Raw genomic sequence first — 22,120 nt, forward strand, 5'->3', positions numbered from 1 at the left:
GTGTCCTGTGCTGATCAGCTGGGAAGGGTAGGACTTTCTGACAAGAACATTTCAAGGTCCTTCATGGCTTCCAAGAAGAAGCCTGCCTCTAAGATACCTTTGGGGGCTCCCTCCTGCTATTACAGGATATTATAAAGAGAAAAATGGGCTTCCCAGATGGCTCAGCGGGTAAAGAACCAGCCTGCAATGCAGGAGACACAGATTCAATCCTTGGGTGGGGAAGATTTCCTTGAGGAGGGCACGGCAACCCACTCCAGTATTCTTGGCTGGAGAATCCCATGGACAGAGGAGCCTGGCAGGCTACAGTCCATGGGGTTGCAAAGAGTCGGACACAACTGAAGTGACTTAGCACACACTTAAAGGGAGAAGCAAAAAGAGGAGGGCAGGGATCCAATGCTGGAAAGATAAAGGCTGGTTCACCACTCACCAGCGGCAAGTGGCAGGACCCGAAGCTTGAGTTAAAGCTGCAGCCTCCCTCTTTGCAGCCCGTACTCTGCTTTGCTGTAATGCACAGCCCATCACTTCTCTGACCACTCCTCTTGCAGCCCCTCTGCCACCAAACTGGCCATCTTGCAGCCAACTGCCGATTTTGGAGCCAATCTTTTGTCAAAGATGCTCTTCAAATGCTATTACACGAAAGCATGCCTCCAGGAAAATGCACACATGTCATAGGGACACAGCTCAGTGAATTTTCACAAAAATGAACCATCACCGGTCATGACACCTGTGACAGAAGTCAAAAAGTGGAGTATGAGGTTTATGAGAGGATCTTGGTGGCGATGCCAATGTCCCACATCTTGGTCATGGTAGTGGCTACACAACTGTAGGCATTTGTCGAAACTCACTGAACTCTGCACTTAAGGAGACTGAATCTCATCATATGTAAATTTTATCCCAATATGAAATAACTAAACAAAACATTAAGGGCACTCCGTGTCCCCTTCCAGTAGGAACTGACTTTCCCACAAAAGTCATCAGTATTGCAACTTCTGCACTAGATTAGTCCTGCAGAGCTTCAACGCAAAGGCACACAGCTTATGCTCCTTGAGAGGTGGCATCTTTTGCTCAGCACCGCATTGTGGGGTTTCCCTCACTGCTCTTTGCAGCCATAGGTCCTGCATGCCCATCACTGCCTCGTATGGCTTATGTCTATTTAGCCATTCTCCCAATGGTGGGCATGTGGGCGATTGCCAGCTGGGAGCTCTTACAGATAGTGCTATTATAAACAGTCCAGGGCATGTCACTGGGGCTCATGCGCACAACATTTCTACTGGGAGTGAATTTGGTAGGCCAGAGGGTGTACACAGCTCTATCAGACACTGGCCCAGAGTTTTCCAAAACGATTACATTAATTGGCCCTCTACCCAAGAGTTTGTGAAGGCTCCAGTTCTTGGGCAAATCTTCATTTCACCCCTTTTACTAAGTCTTCTCCGACTATTCTGTTCCTTGATCTCTTCGTTCTCATATTTAAGTCAATGCATGTGTACTGAGCACTGACGAAGGGTGTGACAGTCACCATTTGCCATTCTGGGCACCAGAAAAGTGAAAAAAGATGGACAGGGACCCCGTCCCACGGGGGTGACTGACCCAAATGACTGTAATACAATGTGATCGGTACCATGGGGACTGATGAGGACATGACTCGTCAGAGCGATTTTAATTAACAAGTCAGAGTTGCCACACTTTATTTATGACAACAAGTATTGGCAAGACAGTGACAAAACAGACACTCTTTATCACCACTGGTTGCAGTGATATAAACAAGAATAATTTGACTATCCCTAGTAGTGTTGAAGCTGTCATGTAGCAAATTCCCCAATTTCCCTCCTGAAGGTCTTTTTTATATTATCAAAAATTAGAAACAAGTAAAATTGCCCACCAGTAGAGGAATGTACAAATAAGCCATGTTATATACATAGGATAGAATACCATCCAACTATTAAATGATCTAAAGCTAGGCATAGCATCACAGATGTGCCATAAACATATAATGTATAAAAAAGCAAATTACAAATGGGTATGTAAAGTATTACACAGTCTTCAATCATTTGAACACTCACAAAACATTACTGTATTATGACTGGACACTGACATAGGGAATTAAAGAATTAAATTATGCATGGGAAGGGTAAATAAAACCTCAGGATAATAGTCACCTCTAGGTCTGAGTGATAGAGAGTGGATGGAGAAGAAAAGAAATTTTAGAGGTAATATTTTATTTCTTTTTCAAAAAAAGAAGCCATAAATATGTAACAATGTAAGTATAAAACCTAAAATAGGCACATGTATATGCAGATGATGCCTCTCTAATTGTAGAGAGTGAAGAGAAACGTCACTTGATGAGGGTGAAAGGGAAGAGTGGAAAAGCTGGCTTCAAACTCAACATTCAAAAAACTAAGATCATGGTGTCTCTTCCCATCACTTCATGGCAAGTAGAAGGGGGAAAAGTGAAAGCAGTGATGGATTTTATTTTCTTGAGCTCCAGAATCACTGCAGATGGTGACTGCAGTCATGAAATTAAAAGATACCTGCTGCTTGGAAGGAAAGCAATGAAAAACCTAGACACTATATCAAAAAGCAGAGGCATCAGTTTGCTGATGAAGGTCCATATAGTCAAAGCTATGGATTTTCCAGTAGTCATGTATGGATGTGAGAGTTGAACCATAAAGAAGTCTGAGCGCCAAAGAATTAATGCTTTAGAATTGTGGTGCTGGAGAAGACTCTTGAGGCTCACTTGGACAGCAAGTATATCGAACCAGTTCACCCTAAAGGAAATCAACTCTGAATATTCACTGAAAGGAGTGTTGCTGAAGCTCTAATAGTTTGGCCACCTAATACGAAGAACTGACTCACTGGAAAAGCCCCTCATGCTAGGAAAGATCGAAGGCAAAAGAAGGGGGGTGGCAGTGGATGAGATGGTTAGAGAGCATCTCTGATTCAATGGTCATGAATTTGAGCAAGCTCTGGGAGATGGTGGAGGACAGAGGAGCCTGGCGTGCCGCAGTCCACGGGGTCTCAAAGAGTTGGAGATGACTTAGCAACTTAACAGCAACACATGGCATAACGTTAATACTGGTTAAGCCTGAAAAGTGCATAAGGTGCATTTTCTGCATATGTGACATATTTTAAACTAAGGACTGAAAGGAAGCAAAAGTTGAGAAGGAAAACTAAATGCAGTGATGACTTATGAGGCTTCCTGCAAGGTCATGATTCTAACAGCCCTTGGCAGTTGTGGGCGCACCCACAGAGCAGGAGGTGGCCAGCCGTGCCATTGACTGGGGTGACGCTGGTGCTGAGACCCTGTGTTCACCTGGGAGAGGCCTGGGGGGCATCGCACCCTGTCACCTCCAGCCTACAGCCCCAGCAGGGCGCCTGGCACGTGGTCGACTTAGAGGGAGGCAGCTATCTGACCAGAACCGATCACACGGAAAGCATTGGCCCTTTTGAAAACCCCATGTAAGGATTCGGAGAGAGGGACTCTGTTCAGTCTACTCTAAGGAGGTGACCCATGTCCCCAGAGTCAGAGGCAGATGAAGGAGCAGCAGGTAGCTCTGCAGAGAAAGGGGCCCTGGGCTCCCATTCCTGCTGAAATGGACTCAGACCCCTGACCCTACTAATCAGGCCCTGCGGTGAGAGCCCCCAAATGCACCCCAGCACAGCTGAGCGGCTCCAGGGCCCTAGAAAGCAGGAAGTTGTCTTTTTTTCTAAGAATGAAGACAAAGCCTTAGGATGATGCAGCGAATTCCCAAGACAGTTCAGGCTTCACTAGTAGAGCTAGTTTGAGGAGATGAGTGAGTGACAAGTCGCTTCAGTCGCATCCGACTCTTTGCAACCCCACAGACTGTAGCCACCCAGGCTGTTCTGCCAATGGGATTCTCCAGGCAAGAATATTGGAGTGGGTTGCCATGCCCTCCCCTAAGGGATCTTCTGAACCCCGAGATCGAAACTGTGTCTCCTGCAACTCCTGCATTTCAGGCAGATTCTTTCATTTCACTGCTGATCTACCTGGGAAGCCTGTTTTGAGGAAGTATTTTCACCCTAAAAGAATTAGCATCATCCCGTGTTTGCCAACCCAAGAATAGAACTTTTGAGACTCATAGGACCAGTCAGGGTTCAAGCCTGAAAACAAGAGAACTTAACTCTGCTTAATTTAAACAGACCAAAAGCACGTTGGGTAGATACTAGGTAGCTTTAGAAAGATTCAACTGAATAAAATCACATCACATGTTAATTAAGAAGGATGCTCTATCTTGTAGGATTGGATTTAGCTATATTAGGTTAGAGAAAAACAACTGACCATTGGCTTAAATAAGGTAGAAATCTATTTCTCTCTTATGAAAAATACATCTCGAGGTAAATAGTCCCAGGTAAGTATGGACTCCAAGGTCCTTCAGTCTCATTATTTTACATTTCTTTGCGAGCAGTTTCCACTTCATGGTCTAAGATGACTGCCCAAGCTCCAGCCATCATGTCCATATTCCTGTCAGCACAAAGAGGAAGGAGTAAAACAGAACTTCCCGTAAGTTGCAGACACCACATCTCCTTGCTTCCCGTTGACCAGGACTTGGTCGTCCAGCCACACCTAGTTGCAAGAGATGATGAGGGATATCATGTTTGTGTGGGGAAGCCACGTGCCTCAGCTTAAGGATAGGGATTCTCTGATGAATAAAGAAGATACTGTAAAGGAAATTAGCAGCTTCTTTCGCAGGGGTACAGACCATATAAACTCTGCAGGTGAGAGCGGTAGGTGCAGGGTCCTTCTGCAGCATGCCACCTGGAGCTGAGCTTCTCTCCAGGAAAGTGATGCTGGCTGCTGGGATCCACGTAGAGAAACACTCTGTTCCAGGAAGTTCCAGAGCCTGGCCCCATAGCATCTAAAATCCTCAGAAATGTTGCAATGTCAACGTGATGTTTGTCTCTTGGCCCAGACCTGGTGCCTTGAAGCCTAAGTTAAACACGGGGACCTACTACATTTCAATCCCCATTCAAACCCCAGCACCTAGCCCAGGGCTTGAGTGGCTCTCAAAGAAATGTTTGTGAAACTGATGAATAAATTGCTACATTCAACTGATTCCCACATAAAAATGTGACTATTTTTCATGTGTATGTAAATATTTTAAAATATTCTTGAATTCATAAATTCATAACCTTTTTATCCTTGTGTGTTTTCTTAGTGAATGTCGAAGTGTGTGTGTTAGGAGGTTGGCAGGCAGCAGAGTCAGATTCTTGGACCTGACCGCCTGTCCTTAATCTGCTGACAACTGGCTGTGTGACTTGGAGTTAGAGTCTTAACTGCTCTGTGCTTAGGGTCCTGTGATTAGCAAGTGTTACTGTTTGTTGCTCACAGGGTTGTCACGAAGTTTTCGTGAGTTAACATTTATATTATGTAAACTGGGAGTGTGTCCCTTAGAATCTTTATCAGCACAGAAAGTTAAGAAAAAGAAAATATTAAAAATGCAAATCCCCTTTTGCAAAATCTCCTTTTTTAATGTCACAAAGAGATTCTCCTCTGAACAAAGCTAGAAGCTGTGTCACCCAGCATAGATGACTTTCAACCTGGCAGCTTTCTTAGAGCTGGCAAGAGCAAGTCACTTCATCATCATCAAAGATGGTTTGCAGCAAATCTCCTGGGTGACCGGCTCTAAGTTATTGAGTCATGGAGCAGAGATTCCCCCACACCCCTCACACTCTGTTGTCTTGGTTGAGCAGAGACGGACGGTGTTTCTCTCTCCAAACCCTCCACCTACCGAGTCACTGCACCCCAGCAGCTGACCATGTTGCAAACAGAGACCAGTTCCCTTTGATGCCCAGAGCCAGACGAGGCCCATATGAGGCTGTCAAACAAAGCTTTTGCTTTGTTTCTAAACAACTTAAGAAGAATTAAAGGAAAAGAAGTACTCTATTTACTCAAGCTCCTTTTCCGGCTCAAACAGAAAGAAAAACCCAAGACCCAGGGAGGAACCCAATGAGACAGAGAGAGACATCCTTTGAGAAAGAGACAGGGAGCCCAGGACAAGGAATTGGCTGCAGAGCTTAGATTACTGCCTAAAAGATGATGGGGGTGGGGGTGGATACGTGATCTTTATCTAATCAGACAGTCTACCCAGGAAGTCCCTGAGATCAAAGCCGGGGCGCTTTTTATTTAGCCCTGTGTCAACTTAAAAACAGTTCTGGCAAAGCCACAGATCTGGACAGGCTCACACCTCTCCCCGCCCCCACCGCCCTGACCTGTCTCTCCGCATCTGAACTCTCTTAACATTCCATTTGGAATAAAACCCTGGGATGAAAAGAGTCCCCGGGATTACCATAGGAAGACACAACATTTGACAGTGTCTGGGTAGAAAACGCCACGGTCCTTCCTGGCTCCGTGGAACAAGTGGGTGTGCATTCTAGGGGAAGGTGGCACCATTTCGTCTCTCTGCCTAAATGTCCTGCCACTCAGCATCCCCCAGCCATCAAAGGAGCCCCAAAAGGTACCCAGCCACTTGTCCCGAACATATTCCCCAAGCTGCTAGGCATTGTGTCAGGACAGCTCTGGGGAAAAGCAGGCACTAAGGGGGGAGCAACCGGACTGCCACACACAGCTGAGGTCCCCAAATCTTCCTTGGTCCAGAGGATGAGTGGATGGGCAGGGTCGGGGGAGGCGTATTCACATAAAGCAGGAGATCCACTGAGACTTGCCTGCTGTAAAGACAGATGCTAAGGAGACTGGTTCAAAGGGAGGGGGCGCATTTCTCAGAAATGGAGGGGCTCCAGGGCAATGGGACAGGAAATTGGAACCACACTATAAATGGAGAGAGAGAGAGATTCTCAGAGAAAGGATGGAACTCAGATCCCCTCCAGTGCGTTACCACAGAGAAAGCGCATCACCTTCTCTCCCAAGACAGCTGATAATCATTGCATCCTTTTCTTCCGAAACAGAGGCAGCACCCTCCATCCGTTACTAGTCATAAGTGAAGCCCTCTCAGTCATTTACTTCATTAGGCTTATAAAACATCTTATCCGGGCTTCCCTGGTGGCTCACTGGTAAAGAATCCCCTTGCCAGTGCAGGAGGCATGGGTTCGATCCCCGGTCGGGAAGACCCCATGTGCTTCGGAGCAATTAAGCCTGTGCCCTGCAGCAAGGGAGGCCGCTGCAGTGAGAAGCCCAGGCTAGACTAGAAAGTTGTCTCCCCTCCCTGCAACAAGAGACAACCCTCACAGCACAACTGAAAATAAACAAAATTTTAAAAATAGATATTCTCCTATTTCATCTGTATGTCTACATTCTGATCATAGTTTTCATGTGATGAACTGCCCCCATCATTCTGGATCTCATTGTTCTTATACGTGTCATGTACTGCTCCTAACATTGATTATTAAAACAAAGTTTTCAAGGAGAGGATGTAACACTCATCTTGAAAGAAAACCTAGTTCTTCAACTCCAATAGCCTAAAATGGAGGCTTCCTCATGGAAGAATGGAAAATCTTTCTTCTGTCCCCGCCTCCAGACAAATTTTTTTTTTTTTTTAATAGCCAAACTGATGAGAAACGCAATATTTCTTGTGAACCTTTCTGGGTTTCTGTGCGATCAGCTTTTTACTCTTAGGATACGTTTTTCTCCAAGAAATGTTTTCTGTTTCTTCTAATGAGGACAACAACTTGCACTAAAGAAGAATGATCATTTTAAGCCAAGAAGCATATGAAGTAATTGATTGATGTTCTGTAGGAAAACAATGCAACTTCAGGCACCATCTACGGTGTCTTATTGTAAAATCACCTTTAACAACACATATTAGTGCTTGCCTTTATTTTGGGGGGCTCCAAAATCACTGCAGATGGTGATTGCAGCCATGAAATTAAAAGATGCTTACTTCTTGGAAGGACAGTTATGACCAACCTAGATAGCATATTCAAAAGCAGAGACATTACTTTGCCAACAAAGGTCCGTCTAGTCAAGGCTATGGTTTTTCCAGTAGTCATGTATGGATGTGAGAGTTGGACTATAAAGCAAGCTGAGCACCGAAGTATTGATGCTTTTGAACTGTGGTCTTGGAGAAGACTCTTGAAAGTGCCTTGGACTGCAAGGAGATCCAACCAGTCCATTCTAAAGGAGATCAGCCCTGGGTGTTCTTTGGAAGGAATGATGCTAAAGCTGAAACTCCAGTACTTTGGCCACCTCATGCGAAGAGTTGACTCATTGGAAAAGACCCTGATGCTGGGAGGGATTAGGGGCAGGAGGAGAAGGGGACGACAGAGGATGAGATGGCTGGATGGCATCACTGACTCAATAGACATGAGTTTGCGTGAACTCTGGGAGATGGTGATGGACAGGGAGGCCTGGCGTGCTGCGATTCATGGGGTTGCAAAGAGTCAGATACAACTGATCAACTGAACTGAACTGAACCATTTACAAAGCATGTCCCTGTGGGCTGTCTGATTTTCCTGGCCCCCACTCACAGGTAAGGAGATGAAAGGTGAGAGCAATTAAGTGACTGGATTAAAAATACACAGGACACTGTAGGGATCAATTGCTTTGCTCCCTGTAAGAGATAAGTAAATATGAGGTATGTTTTTAAAATATGATTTCTAACTTCAGGACTTATGAAGCCTTAAAATGATGGGCTGAACTCAAAGGAGTGGAAAGAGGGTCTTGTCTATTTTCCGCAGAAGCGCTGAATTCAGACTTACATCCTTCGGTCTCTCTGAAGATTTGTAGGTTTTAATCATGACAGGATGAGAGCCTTTTGAAGGCAATGGCACCCCACTTCAGTACTCTTGCCTGGAAAATCCCATGGATGGAGGAGCCTGGTAGGCTGCAGTCCATGGGGTCGCTAAGCGTCAGATACGACTGAGCGACTTCACTTTCACTTTTCACTTTCATGCATTGGAGGAGGAAATGGCAACCTACTCCAGTGTTCTTGCCTAGAGAATCCCAGGGATGGGGGAGACTGGTGGGCTGCCGTCTATGGGGTTGCACAGAGTCGGACACGACTGAAGCGACTTAGCAGCAGCAGCAGCAAACTAAGTTTCAACAGGCTTTATCCCCTAATCATGATCTTCTATTTCAAGTCTTCAGAAGTGTGAGCTGCCACAGGTAGAAAGGGCTGAACAATGGAGGTCAAACCAATATCTACAAGAGGTCTTTCCAAGGACACACTTAAGGACCCAGTGGGGGAAGGAGAGGGTGGGACAAGTTGAGAAAGTAACGTTGAAACATGGACATTACCATATGCAAAATAGACAGCCAGAGGGAATTTGCTGGGCACCTGGTGATTTGTGATAACCCAGAGCGGTGGGCTGGGGTGGGAGGTGGGAGGGAGGCTCAAGAGGGAGGGGATATATGAACGCTTATGGATGATTCATGCTGATGTATGACAGAAACCAACACAGTATTATAAAGCAATTATCCTCCAGTTAAAAATAAATACATTTTAAAAACGATGCCTTTCCATTTTCTTCAATTTTCCAGGCACTGATCTCTTTGCAGCTCAGGTGCCAAATCAGGTGGCAAAAATGTCTTCCAACACTTCTGCAGAAAACACCTACTAAACATATATTACACATATACTAGATAATAGATAAGTTTAAAGTCAGAAGCATCCTTAGAAATCATCTAGTTTAAATTTCCTGTTTTCCAGCTGAGAAAACTAAAGCCAAAGCCTAACAGGGGCCAACAGTCCTGCTCACGGAGCTGAAGAAAACACAAGGGCTCCTAGCTCTGATGATCACATTTAAAACCACTGATGAGAAGCTACCTTGTTTCTTTTCTGCTGCTGCTTCTCTTGGTGGTCAGCTACTTCTTTCTTGCTGTTCCAAAGAAACAAATCAGAATATTTCTCTTCGTTTTTATAGGAGGGTCCCAGCCAAAGAGCAGCCAGAGGCAAGGAACAAAGAAACACTGCACCTCAGTGACCACCAGGGGGTGCCCAGAGGACAGCCCGACCATGCCAGGGTGACCCCAGAGAGTCTCCCTTCTCATGGGAAACACATGTGATCCCGCAACCGAGACAATTATCTTTTGTTCTTAGCGAGGGGTTAGAGGTCTCAGGTCCCTTCTGAAAAGCAAGGTTGCACATCTGTCCTGAGAAAGCAAATCTGCAACATGTGTAAACCTCGTGCTTGAGGTTTAGAGCTCTTGTTTGCTTGCTTGTTCTTCTGATATCTGTCTCCATAAATAAAATAGAGAGGAACCTGTCACTTTGATTCCAGAACAAGGGAGAAGAGAGCTGAGATTAGATGCCAAGAGGGGATTCACAGATCTGCTGCGGGAAAAGGGATGGGGGCAGAGGGTTATGATGTAACTCATCCCACTCCTCAAGCTGTTTCTTGAAACAGTCATCTGGTTGTTCCCGGGGATACGACCGTGGACAAAACTCCTTCTGCCATCAGAGGACAAAGCTCCCTCTAGGAGAAGCCAGATCCAAAATAATCAACTCTTCAATGAATCCCACCTGCATCAAAGCCCTGACTTGCGGTTAATATGTATTTATTCATAATTCATTTGATGAACTGGGTATTTGGGCATGACTATTCCTCTACATGCCATAGGCTACTTGTAGAGCTGCTTATTAAAATAATTTTTTTAGGAGTATTCAACACTCATCTTAAAAGAAAACCTTGTTCTTCAACCCCAGCATTTTGAAATAGAAGCTTCTTTATGAATTAAAAAAATAATAATTTCATCAACCCCACAAAAATTCTCTTTCCACTTGTTGTGGTCACTTCCTCCACCCCAGCCCTACTGGCCTCTGGAAATCAATCACTGATCACTATAGGTTTGTCTGTATGAAATGTCTTGTAAATAAAAACATACAGCATGTTACCTTTTGCACCTGGCTTATTTCACTGGGCATAATGCCTTTGGGATTCATCCAAGTTGTTTTGTGTGTGTGCACATGTGAGAGAGAGCTTGATTGTTTCATTCTTTTATATTGCTGAGTAGTATTCCATTGTCTTAATATACCACAATTTATCCATCATCCATTAAAAGACATATTCATTTGGGTCAGTTATGAAAAGAGATGTTATAAATAATTTTGTACAAGTTTTTTTAGACACATAAGATTTGATTTCTCTAGGGTAAATATCTAAGAGTAGGTCAGCTGGGTCATATGGTAAGTCTATAATTTGACTTTGTAAGAAACGAATGAATGATTTTATAGATTGGTTGCACCGTTTTGCAGACTCACCAGTATGCAAATACTGAATATATGAGCATTCCACTTGCCATCCATCCTTATCAACACTTGGTATTGCCAGATTTTTATTTTAGCCATTTTAAGAGGTAAATAGTACCTCATTATGTTCTTAGTTTGAAATTCCTTGATAGTCAGTGACATTGAACATCTATCCATGTGTTTATTTGCCTCCCAGATATCTTTTTTAATTGACTACCTTTTCAAGTCTTTTGCCCATTTTAAATTTGGCTGTTTGTTTTGTTCGTGTTGAATTTTGAGAGTTCTTAATAGACTCTAGCTACAAGTTATTTGTCAGATGTGCAATTTTTACAGATTTCCTCACAGAATGCAGTTTTTCTTTCCATTTTCTTGAGTATATTTTGCATGGCAAAAATTACTGCTAATTTAAATTATTTTATCTATTAGGATTTTGTGGGTTTGGGTGGGGGGGGGGGCATAGTCCTCAGCAGTGAAAGCATGGAGTCCTAACCACTAGACCATCAGGGAATTCCCTATCTATTGGCATTCTGATGTTAGGTCTAAGATATCTTTGTCAAATCCCAGGTCAGGAAGATTTTCTCTTTTGCTTTCTTTTAAAATTTTGTCTGGTTTTAAATTTTATATTTAGATCCATGTGATTCATTTGGAGTTGATTTTTTATATAAAGCATAAGGTTTAGGTCAAAGTTTACTTTTTTTGCTTAGTATGTCATTTATTGGAAAAACTCTCTTTAATTATATTTGCAACTTTGTCAAAAATCAGTTGATTTTACTCGTTTAGGTCTTTTTCCAGATATTCCATTCTGCTTTGTTTCTCAACAAACCTATCCTTTCCCCCAGTGCTGTGGGGCTTCCCTAGTAGCTCAGTCAGTAAAGAATCTGCAGCAGTGCAGGAGGCCCAGGTTCGATTCCTGGGTCAGGAAGATCCGCTGGAGAAGGGATAGGCTCCCCACTCCAGTACACTTGGGCTTCCCTTGTGGCTCAGCTGGTAAAGAATCCACAGATGTTCCATTCTGTTTTGTTTCTCAGTAAGCATATCTTTTCCCCAATACTGTCTTGATTATTGTAGCTTTAAGGTAAGTCATTAAATCAGGTTGGGCTCACTAACTTTATTCTTTTTACAGAATTTTTTTTTTTTTTTTTGGCTATTCTAATTCCTTTAGCTTTCTATATACATTGTAGAATCAGCTTGTCCTTATCTATAAAAAATTCTGACAGCATTTTTATTAAAATTGCAATAAATCTGTAGGTCAGTTTGCATACAGGTGACATTTTATAATCATGATGTTGTGATCACTCATCTAGAGCCAGACATCCTGGAATGTGAAGTCAAGTGGGCCTTAGAAAGCATCATTACGAACAAAGCTAGTGGAGGTGATGGAATTCCAGTTGAGCTCTTTTAAATCCTGAAAGATGATGCTGTGAAAGTGGGGCACTCAATATGCCAGCAAGTTTGGAAAACTCAGCAGTGGCCACAGGACTGGAAAAGGTCACTTTTCATTCCAATCCCAAAGAAAGTCAATGCAAAAGAATGCTTAAACTACTGCACAATTGCACTCATCTCACATGCTAGTAAAGTAATGCTCAAAATTCTCCAAGCCAGGCTTCAGCAATACGTGAACCGTGAACTCCCTGATGTTCAAGCTGGTTTTAGAAAAGGCAGAGGAACCAGAGATCAAATTGCCAACATCCGCTGGATCATGGAAAAAGCAAGAGAGTTCCAGAAAAACATCTATTTCTGCCTTATTGACTATGCCAAAGCCTTTGACTGTGTGGATCACAATAAACTGGGGAAAATTCTGAAAGAGATGGGAATACCAGACCACCTGACCTGTCTCTTGAGAAATCTGTATGCAGGTCAGGAAGCAACAGTTAGAATTGGACATGGAACAACAGACTGGTTCCAAATAGGAAAAGGAGTACGTCAAGGCTGTATATTGTCACCCTGCTTATTTAACTTATATGCAGAGTACATCATGAGAAACGCTGGGTTGGAAGAAACACAAGCTGGAATCAAGATTGCCGGGAGAAATATCAATAACCTCAAATATGCAGATGACACCACCCTTATGGCAGAAAGTGAAGAGGAGCTAAAAAGCCTCTTGATGAAAGTGAAAGAGGAGAGTGAAAAAGTTGGCTTAAAGCTCAACATTTAGAAAACAAAGATCATGGCATCTGGTCCCATCACTTCATGGGAAATAGATGGGGAAACAGTAGAAACAGTGTCAGACTTTACTTTGGGGGGCTCCAAAATCACTGCAGATGGTGACTGAAGCCATGAAATTAAAAGACACTTACTCCTTGGAAGAAAAGTGATGACCAACCTAGATAGTATATTCAAAAGCAGAGACATTACTTTACCGACTAAGGGCCGTCTAGTCAAGGCTATGGTTTTTCCTGTGGTCATGTATGGATGTGAGAGTTGGACTGTGAAGAAGGCTGAGCGCCAAAGAATTGATGCTTTTAAACTGTGGTGCTGATAAGAAGTCTAGGGGTCCCCAAGGAGAGAGGGGTCTGGAATTCTCAAGGAGGAAGAAAGGACAAACTTTTTTCTTCTCTACATTCCTTAGGATTATATAACAACAATGTATTCTGCCTGAGGACAGTCTCTGGATTAAACCTTCTGGCTAATTCTGTAAATTATGGGAGGAGACCTGTTCTTTACAAGGATTATATAACAACAATGTATTCTGTCTGAGGACAGTCTCTGGATTAAACTTTCTGGCTAATTCTGTTATCTTAAAATGTAAATTATGGGAGTAGGTCTGGTGAGGTCTTTACAACATCCAGACATTCTTTGGATTTACTGGAGAGTATATAACTTCATTGCTAACACTAACAAGCGGGTACTCTTTCTACCCCCTTCTGATGCCTATGTCAAAAGCTTTCTCTATCTCCTTTATACTTTAATAAAACTTTATTACACACACACAAAAAAATAAAAACAAAAAATAAATAAACTGTGGTGCTGGAGAAGACTCTTGAGAGTCCCTTGGACTGCAAGGAGATCCAGCCAGTCCATTCTGAAGGAGATCAACCCTGGGATTTCTTTGGAAGGAATGATGCTAAAGCTGAAACTCCAGTACTTTGGCCACCTCATGTGAAGAGTTGACTCATTGGAAAACACTCTGATGCTGGGAGGGATTGGGGGCAGGAGGAGAAGGGGACGACCAAGGATGAGATGGCTGGATGGCATCACTGACTCGATGGATGTGAGTCTGAGTGAACTCCAGGAGTTGGTGATGGACAGGGAGGCCTGGTGTGCTGCGATTCATGGGGTCACAAAGAGTCGGACATGACTGAGCGACTGAACTGAACTGAACTAAATCTTGCAATCAATGAATGTGGTATGGCTCTCCATTGATTTAGGACATGTTCGATCTCTTTCGTAATATTTTAAAGTCTTCAGCATATAGATTTTGCACATTTTTTTTTTAGATTAAGAAATTATTTCCTTATTCTGAGCTGTTGTTAGTCATTGTTATGGGCTTAATTTTGTTTCCCCAACATTCATATGTTCAAGTTCTAACTCACAGTATCTCTGAATGTGACTGTACTTAGAGACAGTCTTTCAGTCCAGTTCAGTTGCTCAGTCATGTCCAACTCTTTGCAACCCCATGCACTGCAGCACACCAGGCTTCCCTGCCCATCACCAACTCCCAGAGCTTGCTCAAACTCATGTCCATCATGTCAGTGATACCATCCAGCCATCTCATCCTCTGTCATCCCCTTCTCCTCTTGCCTTCAATCTTTCCCATCCCATCCCACTCAGTCTTTTCTAAGGAGTCATTTCTTTGCATCAGGCGGCCAAAGTATTGGAGCTTTAGCTTCAGCATCAGTCCTTCCAATGAATATTTCTGGTTGATTTCCTTTAGGATTGACTGATTTGATCTCCTTGCAGTCCAAGGGACTCTCAAGAATCGTCTCCAGCACCACAGTTCAAAAGCATCAGTTCTTCAGCTCTCGGCTTTCTTTATAGTCCAACTCTCACATCCATACATGACTACTGGAAAAAACACAGCTTTGACTAGATGGACCTTTGTCGGCAAAGTAATGCCTCTGCTTTTTAATATGCTGTCTAGATTAGTCATAGTTTTTCTTTCAAGGTGCAAGCATCTTTTTATTTCATGGCTGCAGTCATGATAGCAGTGATTTTAGAGCCCAAGAAAATGAAGTCTATCATTGTTTCCATCGTTTTCCCATCTATTTGCCATGAAGTGATGGGATTAAAGTGAAGTCGCTCAGTCATGCCCAACTCTTTGCGACCCCATGGACAGTAGCCTGCACCAAGCTACTCTGTCCATGGGATTTTCTAAGCAAGAGTGCTGGAGTGGGTTGCCATTTCCTTCTCCAGGGAATCTTCCCGACCCAGGGATCAAACCCAGGTCTCCCGTATTGTAGACAAATGTTTTACTGTCTGAGCCAGTAGATGCCATGATCTTCATTTTTTGAATGTTGAGTTTTAAGTCAGCTTTTTCACTCTCCTCTTTCACCTTCACCAAGTTAATTCCTCTTTGCTTTCTGCCACAGAGTCTCTAAAGAGGAAAATAAGTTAAAATGAGGTCTTTAGGGCAGGCCCTACTCCAGTAGGACTGGAGATTGGGACACAAAGACACACAGAGATGTGAAGACACAGGAAGGCAACCATGACAAGCCAGAGTGAAAGACCTCAGAAGAAACCAACACCCTCAAGATGCTGATCTCAGCCTCCATGATCCTAAGAAAATAGACTTCTGTTGTTTAAGCCATCCAGTCTGTGGTATTTTGTTATAGCAACTGTGGCAAACTAATTCAACACTTTTTCTTTCAAAGTTCAGTTGTTCACTGCTAGTTTTAGAAAAATGATTGGTTGCGCTTACCTTATATCCCATAACCTGTCAAACTCTAATCTGAGTCCTACAAGTTTTTTCTTAGTGATACCTTGAAATGTTCTTTCTACATAGACTATCATGTCATCTCAGATAGGGACAATTTTATCTTTTCTTTTCCAATCTGAATGGCCCTTACTTCTCACTCTTGGTATTGCAACGGCCGGGACTTCCAGGATGATGCAGAAGAGGGATAACATGATTTGCCTTCCCAATCTTATAGGAAATAATGTTGTCTTTATCCGTTAAATATGATATTAGCTATAGGATTTCAATAAATTATAATTCTCAAGTTGGAGATGTTGGTTTCATTCCTTGTTAAGAATGTTTATCATGAATGAATATTAAATTTTGTCAGATGTTTTCCTAAACTATTGATATGATTATGTGGCTTTTCTTCCTTTAACTATTAAAACATTGGATGATGTTGATTAATTTTTAAATACTGAATCGACCTTGCACTTGCTAGATAAGCCCCAACTGGCTTTATGTGTGGTTAAATCTGATTTTTCTAATATTTTTGTAGATTTTTAAAAGGTATTTTGGTAGGTTTTTGCATCTGTATTCATGAGGGATATTGGTCTGAAGTTTTCATTTCTTATAATGCCTTTGATGTTGGTATCAAAACAGTCTCATAAAATGAAGTTAGAAGTGTCATCTCGGGCTTTCTTGGCTCAGTGGTAGAGAATCTGCCTGTCAATTCAGGAGACACAGGTTCCACTCCTGGGTCTGGAAGATCCTGTATGCCATGGAGCAACTAAGCCTGTGTGCCACAGCTAATGAGCCTGTGCTCTGGGGCCTGGGAGCTGCACCTGCTGAGCCCAGGCGCTGCAACTACTGCAGTCTGAGTGCCCTAGAGCCCATGGTCCACACCAGGAGAAGCCAGTGCCCTGAGAAGCCCACACACGGCACCTAAAGGAAAGACTGAGCAGCAACAAAGACACAGCACAGCCAAAAATAAATAACTAAAGCTCCCTGTGCCATCTGTATCAAAAAGAAGTGTTACCTCTGCCTTTTTTTCTGGAGGAGATTTTATAGAACTAGTGAAAGTCACACAGTCATGTCCAACTCTTTGTAACCCCATGGACTATAGCCCCCCAGATTCCTCTGTCCTTGAAATTCTCCAGGCCAGAATACTGGAGTGGCTAAGCCGGTCCCTTTTCCATGAGATCTTCCCAACCTAGGGATCGAACCCAGGTCTCCTCCCTTGCAGGTGGATTCTTTACCCTCTGAGCCACCAGCAAAGACATAGTAGACTATGCCAGCAAAAAAAAAAAAAAAAAATCCAAGCCTGGAATTTTCTTTAGTGGAAGCTTTTAAACTATGGATTCAATTGATTTACTAGTTATGGGACTACTCAGTTGTCTTTTTTAAACTGGGCTAGTTTGGTAGTTTATAGATTTTGAGAAATGTCTTCCTTTCATCTACATTGTAGAATTTAAATGCCTTGACTTGCTGATACTATTCCCTTATTATCTTTTTCATGATTGTGGGGGTCTGTATTAACATCCTCTCTTGTAGTCCTGACACTGGCAATTTTTATCTTCTCCCTTTTTTTTTCTTTTATCAGTCTTGCTAGAGTTGATTTATTTTATTGAACTTTTTAAAGAACCAGATTTTGGTTTAATGAATTTTCTCTATTGCTTTTCTCATTCAATGTCATTGAGTTCTGTTCAGAGCTATAGGATTTCCTTGCTTCTGTTGCTTTGAGTTTGTTTTTCTTGCCCTCATTTCTAGTTTCTTGAAGTTGGCCTTCGCCGGTGGTTCAGTGTTAAAGAATATACCTGCAATGCAGGAGACTCAGGTTCAGTCCCTAGATGGGGAAGATCCCCTGGAGGAGGAAATGGCAACCCACTCCAGTATTCTTGCCTGGAGAATCCCATAGACAGAGGAGCCTGGGGGAATACAGTCCATGGGGTCGCAAAAGAGCCAGACGCCACTCAGCGACAACACCAGACTTGAAGTTGGACTGACTTGAGACCTTCCCTATTTCCTGGTATAAGCATTTAATGCTTTAAACTCCCATCTGAGATCTGCTCTATCTGCATTCCACAATTTTGACAAGTTGGGCTTTCATTTCTGTTGTTTTACATATCTTCTAATTCTCTGTGTTTGTCTCTTCTGGGTCCTTATTCCTTAATCCTTCTTTTCTACTTTCCTTCTTGCTTTTGATTGAATAGTTTTAGTTCCAAGACATTTTCCCACATCTCAGATAGACATTTCCCACAAGTCAATGTCCCCCTGACTCAAGGCATAGCCCCAAATAACAAGATAATGAAGGAGTTTCATGCTTTACGAAAAGCCACCATGCTCACATTTTAAAGCACATACTCCCATGGAACAGGAGCGATGATTTACATTAACAAAAAACTCAGAGAGAGTCCAGAGTGGACTATCCAGTCCCCCTGTTCTGATAAAACTGCCTCCATTTTCCGTTAGAGAATCGCCTCCGCTCCACTCATAGTTCATGGGATTTGGGTGATATGAACTTAGATTCTTAAATTTTTGCTTAAACCAGTTTGAGGTGAGGTTTTGTTTTTTTTTTAATCATTTGCAAAGAGACAGTCCTGATGATGAATACAAATTCCTGTACATAGGAAGCTCCATTGTGCTTTTAAGTTTTCTTTCTTTATTTTTTTACTTTACTTTTTACATTCTGTGATACTGGTCTGTAAATGTCACAAGGACCAGAATGATGACTCTCCTGTCCACCATACAATGGTTTATGACCAGCACTTATTTGTGGAATAAATGAAGGGCCACTGGTCTTCATCTGGAGTTGGTTGGTATCAGGGTGCAAATGGTTGGTGGACTCACTGAAGGTAATGAGGCTGGAACATGTTTCCTGACCACAAATGGGCTGGTCCACAGACACTTCCCCACGTTACATCCTCTCTTGGACTGTGGCCATAACTGCACATTCATTCACCATGTCCCTAGAGATCACAAAAATGTTATGCCATCCTGGACAACTTCGGACAGTATTCTTTGCAGTTTTTGAGATAGAACTTATTTACTTAATAACTGAATTAGCCTATGATTTTTGTCTGTCAAAATCCACACTTGCATACAGGGTTGACTATATAATTTGGGGATCTCAGTACAAAATGTAGGGCCCTTGTTCCAAAAGCAGGTAAAAAAAGTGCCAATAAAGGTACTAAGATATAAAGTTTTTCCCTCTCTTCCACAATAATTCTTGACTTGTCATAGTGCTTTTTATTCACTGTTTAATGGTATTTGAAGTAGAGAAAAATTAAATCGAGATCTTAAGTCGGTAGCATGAATTTTACCACTCATCTTTGCACACCATCAGTTTTAAGTGTAAATGTAAGAGCATTTAACCTGTGTAAGGAATCACCAAATTACACAGTTTACATTTCACGACTGGTACATGCATATACATTTCATTCTTATCAGAACATTGGAGATGCTGCAAAAACTAACCCAAACATTTTAATTTCACTTCTTCATACACTCGTGTTCTAACAGTCTCCACTTAGGACTCACTGCTGAGTTAGGAAGGATGAGAGGAAAAGGAGCAATAATACATTGTCCAAGCTTTTCCCTCCTTTTCATGTCATTTTCCGCACACGCAGTTGACTAACATAGATTTCTTGATTATGCATGTTTCTTACAAAGCCGTTTCCTCCTTCCTGCATTCTAAGCAGCTTCTGGTTTCAACGGCAAGCGTGGCTTCCCAGGATATCAGTGCTCTGACTTGCTCTGTATGCCCTAGACATGCGTACAGGCATCCAGTCTTGCTGAACTCCCATGCAGCACCAGCACACCTGAATTCTGTGCTCACAGGCCATCACGAACATTCTATGAGAATAAACAGCAGACCCACATGCTGAACACACCTCTTCTGCTCCCGTGCAAGCTCCATTGCCCTCCCAGACTTCACTTACATGGGTTAAAAGATAAAATTATTAAGATTGCCCAACATAGCAACGGCAGAGCACTCAGCAAAGTGTGGGACCCTTGGGAGCACAGGTCCGTGCAGCTGCCTGAGTCACACGCTCACGAAGCTGGCCTGGCCTGTATGTTGTCGAAATCAGCAATAGGGTGAGTCTCTGTTTTGTACTTGTTTTATTGCTCTCCCCACACTTGAACTCCTGGGAAATCTGCAGAATCCAGTGTGACATTTTGAGATCATTAACCATTTGACAGGGGAGGAGAAAGAAATTTAAAGCAAATGTGTCAGGAGTCACACCTAATCAAAGATCAATCCAAAGGCAAGATAAAAGCACTTTGGAAAATACAACATGAGTCCATAGCAAGATAGGGTTTGATCCCAAACATTTTGGGAACAGGTCGGTTATGTCAAGGAACACATAGCCACTCTCTAAAACATCCTGAAACAAAAATATTCACATTTTTTTCCACCTGTCACAATCCCTTTACCCTGTCTCCTTTCAAAAAGACAGAGCTGATGTTCCATATGTAAGCTATAATGTTCAAACTTAAACAGCTTAGTGAAATAACTGGATTGTAGTCCATGTGAAAAACAGTACCTCATTGTTCTACCAACAAGAAATAAATCTTATGATAAATTAAAGGTAATATACCTTTTATGCATTATAAAAATATGCTTTTGCTTCATTTTTATTTTTGAAGTCTTTTAAGAATGCATCACACATATACCTTCTTAAAAAGAGTCTTCAGATCCCTATTTGACCTTTCCTAGAGGACTAAGGATTATTATGTCAAACATCAGTTATCATACTTTCGATTGGATTCAACAAACATTTACTCAGGAGCATTTATAGGCAAGGCACTGTGCCAAGACATTTAATGGCTGTCTTAGTCAATCTGGGATGCTCTAACAAATGCACCACAGGCCGAGTGACTTATAAATGACAGAAATTTATTTCTCACAGTTCTGCAGTCTTGAAGTATGAGGATATCAGCAAGTTTTGATGAGGTTTTTGGTGAGAGCCTTCTTCCTGGTTTGCAGTCAGCCAACTTCTCCTTGTATCTTCACATAGCAGAAAGAAGACTAGCTGGCTCTGGCCTTTTCTTATAAGGGCACTAACCTCACGGATGAGGGCTCCACCCTCATGACATAACTGCTCCCCAAAGGCCTGACTTCTGAATATCATCACATTGGGATTAGAGTTTCAACCTGTGGGATTTGTGGGGATACCGTCAGTTCATTGCAATGGCCCCACTCTTCAGTTTTTATGATTCAGCTGGAGAGACAAGGCAGATGTGTATATTCAAAATTCCTCTCAAAACACAGCAAGTGCTATTGCATAAGTCTAAACAAGTACCATGGGGACACAGAAGGAGAGGGAGAGAATGTTATGGGAACCCAAATGGGTCCTAAAGGATGACTTGTGATGGCAAGAAAGGGTGTGCCATGTAAGAAATTCATGAGTCAGAAATGGAAATTCATGGGTGTGAAACATTGCAGAGTAGTTTATTGAAAGTAAAAAGTGAAAGTGTGAAAGTGTTAGTCCCTGTCATGGCTGACTCTTTGTGACTTCATGGACTGTAGCCCACCAGGCTCCTCTGTCCATGGAATTCTTTAGGCAAGAATACTGGCTGCTGCTGCTGCTAAGTTGTTTTGGTTGTGTCCAACCCTGTGTGACCCCAAGACGGTAGCCCACCAGGCTCCCCCATCCCTGGGATTCTCCAGGCAAGAACACTGGGGTAGGTTGCCATTTCCTTCTCCAGTGCATGAAAGTGAAAAGTGAAAGTGAAGTGGGTTGCTATTTCTCCTCCAGGAGATCTTCCCTACCAAGGGATAGAACCTGGGTCTCTCACATTGCAGGCAGATTCTTTACCATCTGAGTCACCAGGGAAGCCCATTTTGTTGGAACCTCAGGTCATATGTTTGGCGATATATGAAACAGTGAAGGAATATTAAATATTATGTCTACAGATAATGGGGAGCTGAAGATGCTTTTATAATAATAAGAGAGCACCAGTGTTACACTTCAGTGCAGCTATGCTTTTTGAAACTTGTTTGTACTTGTAGGAACTGCTGTACTATTATGTGTTATTTTAACCTGTTATTATAAGTTTTCTGTCACCTTTTGGTATGCCAGCTATTCTTGATAGTTTCAGTATATATGACTACATTCAAATC

Source organism: Ovis canadensis, chromosome 13, assembly GCF_042477335.2.
Source record: "Ovis canadensis isolate MfBH-ARS-UI-01 breed Bighorn chromosome 13, ARS-UI_OviCan_v2, whole genome shotgun sequence".
Taxonomy (NCBI): Eukaryota; Metazoa; Chordata; class Mammalia; order Artiodactyla; family Bovidae; genus Ovis; species Ovis canadensis.